The sequence below is a fragment of the Hermetia illucens genome, chromosome 1, assembly GCF_905115235.1.
Source record: "Hermetia illucens chromosome 1, iHerIll2.2.curated.20191125, whole genome shotgun sequence".
Lineage (NCBI taxonomy): Eukaryota > Metazoa > Arthropoda > Insecta > Diptera > Stratiomyidae > Hermetia > Hermetia illucens.
Window position 1 is genome coordinate 56,828,519 of NC_051849.1, and position 13,150 is coordinate 56,841,668.

Consider the following 13,150-nt stretch of genomic DNA (forward strand, 5'->3'; position numbering starts at 1 on the left):
ATGACCTATTCTACAGCTACAGTATATATTAAGGTCATACTAGTAAGTTTAGTGGAAATCCTATTATTATCAACAAAGTCATAGTAGCTCAAATTTGTCTGTTTTACGTAAGTTTACTGTACCCTAACACGTCATATGTACGCACATAGAAAGTCGCCATAACATTAAAATATTCGTATATCGAAAATCCACAAAACCTTTCATACCTGAAGCTCCAAGCTTTTTAAGTCACCATTTGCGGTAAATGGTGACAAGTTTGAATCTGTGCTATGGTTGGCAAACTAACCTTCAACTTTTTTCTATTTACTCCATAAAACCCCTTAATATTTTGTAATTACAATTCATACTACATAATCTATGTTTGTGTCTTGCTTACTTAATTTTCGCCTAACCTTAAAATGAGATTTTATTATACAAAGATTCTTTTAGAAAGAGTTAACTGGTATCCAGTTATACTATTTGCTAAACTCTAGATCTGGATTTTTGATTGGTATCTTCTCCAGGTTCGCGTTATATAGTCAAAATGTTTAAATCTTCTGCACGTAAACCGCAAGTTCATCAAAACTTTCCATATTTTTCCAACTGGGCATAAATTTACCTTTCTGTATCTAATTTTTATTCTCCGCTATATGTACACATATGCTAAATGAATTTCAGACGCTTTGCGTTGTTTTCCTATGCGATACAGCTTTTCAGTGTTCAGTGCAGATCGCGGCCGTTCCGACGAAACCACGATCTTTCGAGTAGCACACTACAACTACTGATTCAAAGTGTTTCTAGCATCTCAGCCCCAAGACGAAGTGCGAGTATATCTTAGCGTAGAATCTTATACTAAACTTCGGTGGTGCTTAAAGATCAATACGGAATTTAGTAGAGAAGAGTTTCCCGTCAAGATCACTTCTTGAGAGGCTCGCGCGTTTCAAACCGTTCGGAAGTCCGCCCCATTGGCTCGATAGTCCGTGACCGTATATAGATACTCGTAGTGATCGAAACATATAGTGCTGTTCAAAAACAGTGGTCGTTACACAATACCATTTAAAGATAACGAATAAAAAGTGAAGGTGTGCATACTATTTTTGATATTCCATAGATACGAGCCTCTACTATTATCTTTTATTGCCGGTATTTACGGAGGGGACGTGTTTCCCGGCTATCAGCTCGGCTAACCCGTACAACTTGTAAACAACCTGCATTATTACTACTGATAAGCACTCGATCGTGCGTGAGATCATTAAGTATAATTTTATTTACGTTTGACTATTCTCTAGTGCCTGTTGTGCCAATACCAGACCACCCCGTGGATAGATACATAGATAGATTTTCGCAAATCAATACCGGCGCCGTAACTGGCGATCTTCTGTGGAGCTACCGACTTTCCGATTCCGCAAACTATTGTTGCCCATTGTAACGATCTGCGCAGCACGTTCATCTTAAGATCTCGAAAGCTTGGAGTGTTTCACTAGCCAAATCCCATTTGTTAGTATGGAAAAGAAAATATACTGCGAAACCACCACATTCACACTCTCGGTCATAATTCCTGACGACGAGTTACGTGCTTAGCCGCCTTGATCTTTTTTAACGATCACAGGCAGAAGCATATGTTTTAGAAACTGACTCCAGCTCGCAAACGAACTTGAATCTTGATATGCAACCTTAGCAAACTTTTTTCTTGGAATTCGAAAAAATGAATTTCGCCCTCTTGAGATGGTTTTGGGCAGCACCTATATATGTGTATGAAATGTCTGGAAGATCAGCCAAGTATCTTTCTTGATCTTATGCTTGGCTAGAAGCCGCGAGCAAGGCAAAATATATTATTTTCCGAAAAGTTGTGGAACCAGCCGGAGCCAGTGTCGATGTCTACTTTTTGGACTGGTTCGCGTTGTATTTATTTCGGGACAAGGTTAAATGTATTTAAATGAGAGCGTGTGACGAAGGAAAAAATCAAGTATGCGTAAAATTCACGCAAAAAATTACGAAAATACACAAATGTAATTTAAAATTTGATGGAGGCAAATTAAACCAGAATTCTACGGAATAATTATCTCGTTTGCATACACGAACTCACAATTATATACTCAGCTAATCAAGTAGGGGTTTTAGACTACTTTGACGCCCGACAATATAACATTGACCCTTGAGGAGCCATATGTCGTTCCTTTACAATCTACCTTAGATCTTAATATGTGAACCAATATTTAATAGCAAGTAGATTACCTCGGCACATAGTAAGTCTCGGAAAGCGTCAACATGTTGGGCTCATCTGCGTCATTACTCTGCCTTGGACTGAGATTGTTGGATTAAAACTACTTTGGACCCACCCTACTAGATTATTAGAATTAGCATAAACAAACTTACCGATTACTTTTTGGATCGTACCAGGTGAAATGTTTTGCTTAATCCAAACCTGTTCCGAGATTTGTTTAGATCTTAAGATTAATGCTCCTTACTTAGGGCGCTCTCCAAGGCCTCAAACTGTCAAGAGAGAGAGAGTTGGAACTTCTAAAGTAACCCTTTTCTCAGACCGTGTTTTTTCTTAAATCACGCTCTGGTCCTAATCGGGACTTTGTCTTAAACGCATTAATTTTAAGCCAAACTTCTAAAATTCACCAGCTCCGGGGCCTCAATTTAGTCAGCTCCTATTTGCCTTTCATATGAAAAAGAAGGACCTGAAACATTCGCAAGTCCTCATATATTGTCTAGTTTTTTCTATCAAAATGATTCAGTTAACTCAGATAACATAATTAAAAAACTCGTATTGTTTTAAAAACAGAAGTGATGCCACTCACTCCAACAAACACATAGACGATTAAATAAACCAATCCACAACCAAGCAAATTCTGTTGTCTTGAATGCCCCAAAAATTGTTGAATTGAAGTGTTGCAGGCGATGACTGTAGTCATCTGGGAAATGTAAAATAACGAACCACCCATCAATGCAAATTTGGGAAACAACAACAAGCAGATAATTGCAGTATTATGGCAGAGTTTAAAGTTGACTTTCTCTATTTGTTGCGATGATCAAAGAGAAAGTTTGTGCTACATTTATCTTGTACATCCTGGAAGGCTTAAGGAGTACTGAAGTACCTTTAGGGGCTATTCTATTGCTCCATCAGATAGAATGAAGTAGCTTTTACTCTTAAGTGCAGGAACCTGATCCTAAGCACTCTCTTGTCCTACATTTATTTATTTATTTATTGTTAACGAAATCACATCCCTCCACAATCTAAGATAAATTTTTCGGATATTATTTTCCATCATCGCGTAGGGATCGTGGGTTATGGAATATATGCATATACTTCGATTACAAGCGTTTCTACAGTTTGTGCAAGAGATCCTGAGCAGTGAGAAAATTCGGAGAAAAAATTAAATGACATAGGACATCGAAGAGCAACGGAAAAGGAAACAGGAGTCTGTTTTGGGACTAATACTAACAATAGCTGGAATGTCCTGAGAACCGATTTCAGACATAATTATTATGTACACATAGTTGGCATCTACCCCTTAGTGGGGTAAAACGCGTCAACTACACCTACCTGTCATCATTCGTGGTTACCTGAAATATGCTTCAACTCCTGCGGCGACTCACTTGTCAACCATCTTTGGAGAATGGTTTCCACTTCAAGACGCAGCCAGTAATGCAATTGTCTCCCCTGCTTAATATACCTGACCTATCTATTGCCACTTCTGCCTTTCGGCCACAGTGCGTATGATGGCGGATATGTGAGCTGGCTGACTTCCTCGATTGTGATAGTGTCAGATCAGCGTACTCTGATCATACCTCGCAAACAGGTGTTGACGAAGGCTTGGAGCCCATGTAGCAACACAGAAAGAAGACTAGCACAGAACACTCTTAATGTGATTTCGGTGTTGGAGCAACTGAATTTTTAAATTTTAGACAAGGCAGCCAAAGCCGACCTAGCGCGTCGGCAACAACCAGTTCCAGTTCCTTCACAGGACCATCCAAAGATTTGGGACCACATGCAAGCTGTCTCGTGATGTGGTATACACTTTTGAAATGATTACGTTCTATGGTATCGTCCGCTTACCTGATTAGCGCAAAAACAAATTCCCTTTTGTCGCGGTGTACATTACACTGAACTTCGCAGGAGTACGCTCGGTATGGAGTTCTCTGCTCGCAGAATTATTAGGTTGCAGGAAAAAGATTGGTACTTTTAAAATGCAAATTATGATCGCTTCCGAGATTTTGTGGAAAAGAAAGCCTTGTCAAAATCGGTTCCTTGCCTTACACCGATTGATATGAAATTTTGTGAAAATTTTGAACGGTGAATTCCCACGTATGCAGGGAATCACATTTTTCAACGCTGAGTTATATCAATCGCTCAAAGAAAGTTAATAAAAGTATATTAATATACCTTGTAAATTCATTGCAAAGCTCATCCTATGATAATATGGGTAGTCAATATGAAACGTCATAGAGAAAAATATGACGAAAGCTCTACTACCATTAAAAAAATTGTAATATTCGTGAAATTATTGCACCCTGAAAGAAAAAACGTCAGGTTGAAGTGAATAGTCGGAAGTACTCAATGCATATATAGGATATAGGATTTCCACCTCATTTTGACGCTATTCCAATATTCTAAATCAAATTAATGGCTTTCTAAATGAATTTTTTTCAAATCAAATCAATAACTTTCCGAGGGAAACTTCCCAAATCAAGTTTACATCAAATGTTCACTTTTATAAGTTCATTGTCTAAGAATTCGAAAGAAAAATTAGTTTTCCTGCTATGAAAAGTTTTAAGTTACAAAATGAATCGAATGAACGACCTGCGAAGCATTTAACTAAGGAAAATATGTGCAAAATGTGAAGGAACACGGCCAAAAGTTATTTTCTTAGATGATTGTAGGTTCAATCCGCACATTCCTTGAATACGAAGAAGATCTTCACACGAATATTTTGAACCAATTAACCTGCAATACAGAGAAATTGTGCATATTTTTACAACAATTGGCATCCAAATTGGGTTCACTATGGGAAGGATCATTAATCATAATGGACAACGCCTTAATCTGCAAAGGCATCAAAGTCAAAGGGGCAGTACAACATGCAGGGCTAAAGTTACCGTCATATTTCCCTATGGTGAATCTAATTAAGACAGTATTCTCAAAAATCTAGGTATCTGTTCGCGAACTGCAAGTGACCTTACCATCTTGTACTATTACGAATTTAGTAAACGAAAGAGTTATTTTAGTAACAAAAATTTAAAATTTTAAATTTTAAAATTTTTTAAAATTTCATATCCTACGTACTTGACATGATCGTGTTTTTTCCATCTGTACCAATTGTAATAATTTTAATTTTGAGAGTCGTTAATTTGATTGATAAAAATGTTAATTTCATTTGGAAAGTCGTGAATTTGATTTGGAAAAATATTAACTACGTTTGGAAAATCGTTAATTTACTTTTGAAAATTGTTAATTCCATCTGTAATGTCGTTAATTTGAGATCTTATTGCTATATATTATGAGCTATGCACAAATGGAACTGCCGTGCACCCAAATTTTTCCACAGTTTTCCACTTTACTTAATTGAATCTTTTGGGGAACACTGACCAAAAGTGTTGGTTTGCAGCAATGGGCTTCAACTCTTCCCTTAACCTTGCCCCCACCCTCCGCTATTCTACGGAACGTAGTTCCAGGCCGACCGACTTGCGGGACATTCTGAGATAGTGGGTTCATTAGATAGTATAACCTACAATGGAATTGTCGCCCTTCCTTAACTTGTGACCTATCCACTGTCACATTGGCTTTCTGATCAACACATCCACGGTTATCTCACCTGTATGCCAACGAAGTACTTCATTCGTTATTGTCCTAGGCTGCAGAAATGCACTGCTAGAAGCTGGTATATTTTTAGATTATTTTCGTCAACGTCTATGACTTGGTATTGAAACAAACAGATATGACCAACGTTGTCAAGTTTTCTGAGGAAAAATGGCGTGGTTTATCGAAGTTCTTCACTTTCTCCAGCCAAAGCAGCAGAACTCCACCCATAATGAGAAGAAAAAATCTCCTTGCCAATCCAGCACGTGATATTTTGCGCTATCATATGTTGCTTTGGTGGCCCTCGGCGTAAAACCGATTTATGACTGGTGACAAGTTTTCTTTGCAGTTCTTCGCACCGGACTGATTCCAGTCAACCCGGTTGGGGTGTGCTGTCTCAATGTACGCGAAGGGGGCGATCAGATCCGAGTGTGGCTCTGGCTCTTGCGACGAAACTTCACCGAAGGTTATCTGGTACCGTAGGAACCAGGATAGCTTGATGAAATCCGCGGACAGTTGTTGTCAGCCAAAAGAGTCTATTTCAACTTACAAAAACTATTCCGCTCGAAACGTCTCACCATAGGGTCAAAGCTCTTACTGTACAAGACAATGATCTTGCCAGTCCTCATATATTCCTCGAAAACTTGGGTTCTTACAAGAAAAATTGCGAACTCTTGGCCACGTTCGAGAGAAGAATCCTCCAAAGAATTTTTGCCCCCTACATGAGGATGGACGATTCCGTAGCCTACACAATGACAAAATCTATGAGCGATACCATGACCGTTCGGTTGTGGATAAAATCCGGCTCAATAGGTTACGGTGGACGGGTCACTTAATCCGTATGGATGAGGACGATCCCACCCGGAAAGTCTATAAGGGCAATATCTATGGAAGAGAAAGAAGACGAGGCAGACCCTGCCTAAGATGGAGCGATGGCGTAGGCCAGGACGCCAGACAGCTTTTAGGGATATCAAATTGGTGGACCTCGGCGCAAAACCGGGATGTCTGGAGTTCCTTATTAAGGTAGGCCTAGATCGGATACCGGTTGTTGCGCCGTTGATGGTGATAATGAATATGAAGATTTTTAACAGGAATTCCCCATGAAATTACTCCTATCCACTTCCTTCTCACTGCCGTCCTCCATGCTTCTGTCAAACCTTGGACTTCTTCGGATGATATGGACATCATTTCCAGATATGTGGTGCAGCGTAGGAGGCTCGATAATAATTGCCATTATTCCCCGTATCTTTCCAATAGGAACTTGGATTATTATACTCTCCACTGGTGGACGATTCGTGAATTCGAAAGAAATTAGTTCGCTAATTCTTATCAAAATATAGATTTCGAAGAAAATGAAAATTGACACTATAACCAGATTTGTTACCTGAAAATTTCGCAATTTATAATAAGACAATTCCTCTTGCCTTGACAGCAATTTCACAAATTCAAGAGCCATGGCCCATCTTCAGATCCAACTTCGCCAGCTCGTTTTACAAATTTTTCCGAATCGATTGAGGCACCCCAAATTATAATTAAAAACAATCGCAGCTTGCAGGCCGGCCCAGGCCCACTAATTTTCGCTGTCACTGACCCCAGCCTTGATCTTTCAATTACAAGTCGGCGGCAATGGTGGTCATAATGACAAAATGTTTTTAGTGCATTATCAAATGCACGGTATATTTGCCTCAACCAGAGGCTGGGCATTAGGCTTATACCCAATAACAGCAACAGCATTTCCTTTGTTGGATCGCGCTTGCAATATATAGTTAGTAGGGAGTTATGTAAACATTGAAGTTTTTAAATGCAACTGGATTTTATGGATTAGAGGGAAGGTGCCAATAACTAGAATCTTTTTTTAAATAAATGAAATTAAAATATTTTAAATATTAAAAGTTTTTATATCAATGAATGTCGGGATGGGAATCAGGAAACTGAAAGAAAAATTAAGAAAGCTAAAGGGTGGTAAAACGTGCGCACACGAGGAAGCGCTCTGAAAAAATTTGGAACTGTGTTCTGCAAAGCCCACTAAGCCAGAGAGAACTTTAAACAACATTGTCTCCAACTAGAACCTCTGGTTTGAAGTCACTGTTATTGGATACTCTAATAAAGAACTTTTGATATTGTACCAACGAATATGCCCTTGATTCGCATGCCTAGTTTGTGTATCTGTCAGTTATAATAAGAACGTCAGAACAGCCACAAAATCAGTGAGAGATCTGACTCCCCCATGTCAATGTGCACGTAGTTGAATAGAGTATTAGAAATTTCAATATGCTTGTGAGGTAGTTCGTTATGTTAGAAAATTTTACTCTTCAATCAGGGAATACTGCTCTCACTCTCTACTTTAATCTTTCAAATCCCCTACGCTCTATTGCAATAAAATCAAATATGTGGGCAGCTACTCCAATTATTCCCTTAGCTTTTTAAAAGGCTGTCGCTTACTTTGGAAAATGTGGGTTTTTCATCATTATCATCACCAATTCAATCTCTAATCTCTAATTCAATTCTCTAATCTCCTGGAAAACCGACATTTCCCAAAACGAGTATTGTTTTTTTTTTTTTTTTTTTTGACAAAAAAAGTGATGCCCAAATTCGTTAAGGACTTGCTTGCAGGATACATGGGAAATACTGTGAGTGATTACTCTTAGTACCTGTGTCTAGGTTTCCTTGCCATACTCTTGAGTCCGCACAGATATTTCTGAACAAACCTCAGAAAGAAAACCCCAAAAGGCGCATGCATATTTGCCATTTGTGAATACCATATTCTTGGAAGATTAAATTGATATTGCTCATATGTCGCAAAATAAAATACAAATTACTGCTTTCTCCCTTCCAGTTAAATTCATTCTATGATGTAATAAACCGGTACCAAGAAAGGTTCATCTTTATTTTTTATTGAGTCATACCATAATTGTCATGCAAACAAAGCCTTCCCATGAATTGAATATTATAAATTTGTCCGCTGACTATACTATCTTCATAAAAGCATCAACGCCTTTGCAAGACGCCACACAATGCCAAAAAGTTAACTGAAAGATATAAAAATAAATTTTAAATTTTCTTCAGCTTTAGTGATCTTATTTCCGTTCCTCCACATACACACTTGGGTGGGTCCCGTGTGAAACGAATGAATCCATTTCACATTCGTTGACTAGTGTTTATCCACCGAAAGCATTTCCGTCCGGTTACCTTAGTTATTGTTGAATATATCCATATATGCAAAAATGCACTACGACAAGGTCTCATAAATAGACGCCGACGACATGAAGACCTTATACCGAAGTTCAACCGGTTTTCCATACTTAATTTGTAAAATTAGAGAGTGACGTCAGCCTCGTTGAGTTTCTTTGCCGAGCTCGAATCTTCATAATGAACGACACACTTAATGGGGCAAACTACATACTACAATCACCTATAAATGAATGGAATATCTTTTATCTGTCACATCTATTTTAAAGAGGGGACTTGTACTACAAACATAGGGGAGCAGGTATGTTGTGGAGTGTTGAGTGCTTCCCATGAAATATTCGGGTTAGAATAGCACATCCAAAAAATACTGGATTCATGCTTCATTTGCATGAATACAGTAGAAAATCGTAAACATTTGAAAATATTTTTATCTAAAACATGTGTAAATATATTATCGCTATCGTTTTATATGTTACTAGAAAATTAGAAATCCTATAAGTGGAAGATTAACTTCCGTATCAATGAGAAGAAAGAACAAACGAATCATGGTAAATATCTGAGCAATTCGGATGTCAGCTACTATCAACTTTTTTCATTGTAAGATTTACTCTCAGCAAAACAGTCTAAAAGAATATCTTGATCCATTTTATCAACACCCTTGCTCTGTAAAGTTGCACAGCACAACCTATCAAGTGAAATTACCTAAAATTCGTCACAAAATCCCTTTAAACGCAAATCAATCAATCTCCCCTATCCAAGTCCGCAGCACGAATCCCAAGTAACTTCAACGCTCGTATAGTTAATTGAATTGATTTAGCGATAACTCGTTTAATTAAAACCTGCATGTCGAGAATTTATCACTATTTGTTGGTTTAAATTACGACTACTACCGCATAAACAAACACCAATCAACTACCAGACCCACCTAGTAGACTCATATAGTTCACAGTTAGTCTGCAGTGGGTTCTTCCCTGCAGTAGCCACTTGGATAAATGAAATTTCGTCTATCAATCAGAAAAATCTTCGGAGCATAGCTGCATTAACAATCTATTTCCGTTGAAGAAGATTCCATCCGTTTGTTTACGGAATCGAAGCAAGAAAGTAAACAAAGCTCAGAATGCATGAATGCAATTTGGATCATTGTGTGTGGGTGAAATAAATTGGGGGAAAATATTGTTAGGGAACAGATACAAGAAAACTATCCTTTTGCAACTGAAAATTTCTTCCTAACAAGCTAGCGTAGTTGACAGACGAAAGAATGAGTTCGCTTTCACCCTGACGAGCACATTGTTAACATTTTACAGAGAAAAATGCTTGCAGAAGGCAGAAATTTTATTTCTCATTCATAACGATTCCCCACCCATCCAAATGGTAACAATGAGTGAGTTGAGGAAGTCGTCTGGGCTTTTCATATCTAATTCATCCGTTTCTGTTTTTGATGCGTACAGTGTATTTGCAAACCATTCATTATGAAACAGGAAAGAGAATAGATGAGTGCAGAACTAGCTAAAGGCCAAAAGCGTGATGCTTCTAGTTAAAGAGACTCCCTTAGATATACAAATTGAAAAAAAAAAGATTTTCAAATTTAATCATTTCATCCATATATTGCCAAGCCTTCCTTGAATTTAACCTCCACAAAGTACCCTCGCATTTATGCAAATCTCTTCCTCACATCGCACTGCATTAGAAATTCTGTGAGCGATAACTAATTAAATGCATTCACTTATTATACACAAAGTAGACAAATAAGATTGTTACTTCATGTGGTGAGCATTGACAATAACATCGTACAATCATCAGAAAATATTCAACCTTGGTGAAACTCAGTGGTGTGCTCAATAGACGAAATTGGTTCACATCGAATATGTTACAATTATAAGCATGCGCCCTACGAAGAAACGTAATGATTGGGTAGGTAGGCAGGTATCAGCCCCCGCTTCGAGGTATCTAATTAGCATGCGGTGAGCCATTTTGGGGCCGCAAACTCTGAAGGCTATGACTGTGCTATGCTGTGGTAAAACCACGATTGGAAGGATCCAGTCGGTTCAAAACTTCAGAGCCAACTCGTACCATTCTCGAAGGATAGCAGCTCCCCACCTTGCAGCTAAAGATCTACTTGAGGTCCTCATAGAGTATTTTACCGAATTGTGGATGGGTTTGGATTCCACTCCTGACAGTTGCCAGTTGGACGCAAATTGTGTCCGCTGAAAGACTGTCCCGACTGGCCAGTACTTCAGCCCACTCATTCCCCTATATGCTCATATGACCGGGAACCCAGAGGAGAGTAACTTTGAGGGTGCCACTTAGATTGCTCAGCCCATTCCTTCACTACCCCAATAGCTTGGAGGATGCCACCACTGTCTACAAAGGCTTAGAGATCAGCTCGCTGCTGGTCACATGGCTATGTTACGTTTCCGGCTCAAATCACACTCACTCACTCACTCAGCCATTGACAGGATTCCCATATTGCCACCACCCCCGCCGGGTATACACTGTCGAATCCTGGAAGATTGTACAGTTGACTTTTACCATCGGCGAAAATGTCTACACGACCAAGACTGAACTGTAGTTTGCCCATGATTGGCAATGCGCACGAAGAGCAAGTCACTTGCTGATCCCACGCTGAGGACCCAAACGCCACTTTCGTATTCACTCGGTTCGAAGTTGACGAACTGCTGATGCTTGGCCCATATCCCTCCTACCAATCGAGTATTCTAAATGCCTACGATTCCTTCTCTTCTGCAAGGAATGGGACCAGTTGATACACCGCTCGATGAACACTATTTTTGCCTACTCATGGAATCATGGAAGATTTTGATTGACCTGTGGTATTTTTCCGGACAAGAGCTTCATCCACATATGCTGTTCTTCTTTTCAAATACCACAGGTACTCAGTTTCAAACTTTGCCCAAAACTGAATTTGCAGTGCCTGAACTTGTAGCCCACGTTTTATTGGCCCCAAACAATTCTTTATAGTCGCTATTCCTTGGGAGGTTGTGATGCCAGATAATGCGTTGCTGCGGCATGCTTTCCTCAAGGATAAGTTAAGTTTTAAAATTCACTTTTTACTTAGGAATTCATTCATTTTTTGCAGCGTTTCCCGAATCAACCTTGTGACATAATCATAGGCCTGATGAGTTATCTAAAATAACTAAGACTTGCTTTTTTCTATTCGCTAGTGATATTCATTGATCTTGCAAATACCGATATTTCGGGAATCACTTTTTCCCTTCATTAGTGCTAACAGGTCTAATCTTAACCAGCCTTGTTACTTGTTTTCTAAATAATTCCGTTTGCGGGCCCGAACTATTGAATCTCCAGCTTGCTACCAACAAGTTTCTGTCTTAAGCATCCAGGAACAGTATTCACCAACCGACTAAAAGACGATAAATGTACGATAATGTCTGCGCAAGAAGTGTAATCCACCTTAACTGCAGAGACATGGCTTATTTTAGCATGAAGCATAAAAAAGACATCGATGGTAACTCGTATTTTTAAAGCGGAGAAAAGTTGAACCAAAATTCATGAGAACCAAATATCCCTAGAGGTACAATCAACTGCGTTCCGTTTTGATCGAAAATCATGGTTTTGAAAAAAAGCGACGAATTTAAAAACAGCCTTGATTCTATACCTTAGGACTTTATTTTCTATCAATTTCCTGCTACGAATCCAAATAAGAACCACTGCCGAACTGGTGTAGGCTGCGAACTTTAGCGGGATATCCGCGAAATTTCCTCTTCATATAATAATAATAATCGTTGGTGCAACAATCCATATTGGATCAGCGCCTTGAAGTGTGTTAGAGCACTTCATTCAAGACCGTAACGATACACTACAGTACATTGTAGCAGGCAATGAGGTCAGCATTGCGCTCGCCCGAGATTATTACCCTGATTTGATTCAGGTACTCATTCACAGCTGAGTCGACTGGTATCCGACATCAAATCACGATACAAATCCCACTGCCACCAGTGAGATTTGAACCGCGACCTTCCGTACGATAGCCGTGTACTCTAACCACTCAGCTATCCGAAGACCTCCGCTTCATATCCCGATATAATTACGAAAATATGATTTAAGTAGGTGTTCACCACTGTCCCCGCCTAATGGAGACGCACTACTTCAAAGCTATGAGTGTAATCATTCCCCCTGCTCCTGGCTGTACCCCTTCGCAAC

At 39.1% G+C, this 13,150-nt stretch overlaps 1 protein-coding gene across 3 annotated transcripts in view; it reads left to right on the forward strand.

The window, feature by feature from the left end:
- The first annotated feature begins 692 nt into the window (after positions 1–692).
- Positions 693–13,150, forward strand: part of LOC119656755 (leucine-rich repeat extensin-like protein 5) — a 106,645-nt gene continuing 94,187 nt past the window's right edge. Inside the window, exon 1 of one of the 3 annotated variants that reach the window (XM_038063326.1) lies at positions 693–1,061. The gene's annotated coding sequence lies outside the window, so the exon portion shown is untranslated. Of the gene's footprint in view, positions 1,062–1,082; positions 1,219–13,150 lie in introns of those variants that run through there. The other 2 variants (XM_038063335.1, XM_038063345.1) reach the window with 2 other exon arrangements.